Source organism: Amia ocellicauda, chromosome 5, assembly GCF_036373705.1.
Source record: "Amia ocellicauda isolate fAmiCal2 chromosome 5, fAmiCal2.hap1, whole genome shotgun sequence".
Classification (NCBI taxonomy): Eukaryota; Metazoa; Chordata; class Actinopteri; order Amiiformes; family Amiidae; genus Amia; species Amia ocellicauda.
In genome coordinates this window covers 52,689,657-52,692,704 of record NC_089854.1, presented here as the reverse complement: position 1 = coordinate 52,692,704, position 3,048 = coordinate 52,689,657, and the positions used below count along the sequence as shown (strand labels likewise).

General features: G+C 44.0%; 1 non-coding gene and 1 pseudogene across 1 annotated transcript; both read left to right on the top strand.

The window, feature by feature from the left end:
* Positions 1 to 2,016: 2,016 nt before the first annotated feature.
* Positions 2,017 to 2,086, top strand: LOC136750655 (uncharacterized; annotated as a pseudogene).
* Positions 2,087 to 2,666: 580 nt separating this feature from the next.
* On the top strand, positions 2,667 to 2,743 carry LOC136750635 (small nucleolar RNA SNORD66). Its single transcript, XR_010816927.1, has one exon. It is a non-coding gene; the product is annotated as a small nucleolar RNA SNORD66 (small nucleolar RNA).
* The last annotated feature ends 305 nt before the right edge of the window (positions 2,744 to 3,048 follow it).

The following is a 3,048-nucleotide window of genomic DNA, read 5'->3' as shown; positions in this document are numbered from 1 at the left end:
CCGCCAAGGGTGCGTCTTGTCTCCACTCCTGTTTGTGATTTTCATGGACAGGATATCAAGGCACAGCCGAGGTAGAGAGAGTATCCAGTTTGAGGGCTTGGAGGTGGCATCTCTGCTGTTTGCAGATGATGTTGTGCTTCTTGCCCCATCCGACTGTGATCTCAGACACGCACTTGAGCGTTTCGCTGCCGAGTGTGAAGCGGTTGGGATGAGAATCAGCACTTCTAAGTCTGTGGCTATGGATCTCTCTCGGAAAAGAGTGGATTGCCCGCTTCAGGTTAGGGGGGAGCAGCTGCTCTTAGTGGAGGAGTTTAAGTACCTCAGGGTTTTGCTCACGAGTGATGGAAAGGGGGAGCGTGAGATAGACAGGCGGATCGCTGCAGCGTCTGCAGTATTGCGGGCGCTCTATCTGTCCGTGGTGGTGAAGTGGGAGCTGAGACCTCGGACAAGGCTCGCGGTTTACACGTCAATCTACCTCCCCATCCTCACCTGTGGTCATGAACGTTGGGTAATGACCGAAAGGACGAGATCGCGGGTGCAAGCGGTGAAAATGAGGTTTCTCCGCAGGGTTGCTGGACTCACCCTTTGGGATAGGGTGAGGAGCTCAGTAATCCAGGAGAGCCTCGGAGTAGAGTCGCTACTTCTCCAGATCGAGAAGAACCAGTTGAGGTGATTTGGGCATCTGGTAAGGATGCCCCCAGGGAGGCTGCCTGTGCAGCTCTACCGGGCACTCCCCAGTGGGCAGAGACCCCGAGGCCAACAAGTGAGCGCTCTGTTAGAACAAAAACCAGCAGACACAGGGGTTCACCAGGACCAGTGTTGAGAACCCCTGCCTACATTAAATGCTCAAACTTTATGTGTCCGTTGCATTTAAATTATGTAGCCAAATATATGATATGCATATTTATTTAAAATCAAGTAAATAATAATACATATTGTTCTATTCAACAGATAAAAAAGAATTTCAAACCACAAACAAGTTCTACAAAAGTTACCAATATACACTGTTTATCCCAAAGCAAAGAGTTTCTTGTGCTGTTTGCACTGTCCTCAATGCCACAATGCTGACCAACCTTCATATGTGTGCCAATCATATAGCGCGATATTAATCACATGACCTCCAGCAAGCGTCTGTTTGTGCTGTACACTGTAAAACAGCTTCGATGTGAGTGCTGACAAGATAATGTCATAATATCAAACAAGCTTGTGAAATAGTGTTTCATAACAAATAATTTCTGAAACTGAAAATAATATTGAGTGTTTAAAATGGGTATAAATCAGTAAAATCCAAACTCCTCAAATACAAAAATCAGGTAATTTATTGGTAAAAATCATTATTTATATATATTGTTTTAAAGAAAGAGAAAAATAATAATAAAAGCTTTTAGGTTTAAACAAATCAGTCATCTAAAATACTTCTTTAGCAGCGTACAGGAATGGATTACTGTAGGCCCTGGCCATTTGTATATAACAATGTTTGAAGGTATGTTTTTATTAATTAATTGAGCTGATTTATAGAAGTTTATATTCAAGGCAATTCAGAAATAATAAAAATACAGACTGTTAATGTTGTTTTGTATAGTTTCTACTGTAATCAACATTTATACTACATATACATTGATCAGATAGTACTAGGTTTACTTTTGCATTTACATCTTTGTGTGCTCTTTATTAGTTGAGGGTAGCATGTTTTATAAAAGTGGATGGATTGGATGGCTGTAAGGGGAGGAGGAGGCTGTCATGACAAAAGCTGATTATGTGGTTCTTTCCTATTGTGTTTATCAATATCTTTATTATTTTCTGTGTGCATTTTCAACTTTCCCGCATTTTATTGTAATAATAATTTAGTTATGGAAAATCAGAAAATAACCATGGAAAAATCATGGAAAAGTCATGGGAAAAAAATATCTGAATTGCGTGGGAACCCTGTATGTAGGAGCAGTGGACACGGTTCTTGTTTGTGGGGTGGGATAAATAACTTGCTAGTCTTAAAGGGGATTGTGGGTAAACTTGGTGCCCCTGTGTTGATCTCCTTTTAGTGCCATCATGTCTGGACCGCTAATGATGGAAAAGCGGAACTGAGGGGCTACATATGCTCACAAGCATCCACTGCTCCAGTACAAATAAAACCATTGGCCAAGGTTTACAGAACTAACCCTTTTTCCTTCCTTCCCTCCTGCCTCCTTTCCCCTTCACCAGGAGCTATTCCGCAGGATGCGCAGTATGCTGAACAAGCTGACCCCACAGATGTTCCATCAGCTGATGCGTCAAGTGACCGAGCTGACCATCGACACAGAGGAGCGGCTCAAGGGTGTCGTTGACCTTATCTTCGAGAAGGCCATCTCTGAACCCAACTTCTCCATCACATACGCCAATATGTGCCGCTGCCTTATGGAGGTGAGAGAAGGAGTGTGGCAGGGGTGAGTGAGGTAAAAGAGGGAGGAAGGGCATGGTAGAGGGTTGTGAAGATGCTACATGGATCAGATTCGCTTTGTTATGGAATTGTAATTTGTGGGAGCTCAGTTTTGAATGGACCAGCAGATACCGATCTTGTGAAGAGCATATCAAGAAGTATTGCTGAGATGGCACTAGTGCTCTTGCCATCACTCACCCACACTCTGTGTAAGCCAAGGTGTCGGTTTGTCCCAGTCCGTCTTAGTGTAGAGCTCCAGTGATGATCTCTTATTAGTGCCATGGTGTCTGGGCCTCTGGCATCTAGTGATGGAGGAGAGGATCTGAGGAGCCTCATTGAACACTTTCAGTTTCGTCCCACTCCAGAGTTATCTGGAATTTGTTTTGCATTCAATTCCAAACCATTCAATGAGATGAGCTGCATGAATCCTGGACCCCTGTTCATCTGTGGGTTTTCACCCTGATACCTGTTAAAGCTAGAAGCCAGCCTACCACACAGACTATGCTTAGCTAGTTAAAGTTTCCATCTTTCTTAGGGTTTATGTTCTCCCTCCTCCCCGTTCTGTAGCTCAGCGTCCCTACCACTGGCAAGCCGGGCGTGACTGTGACTTTCCGCCAGCTGCTGTTGAGAAACTG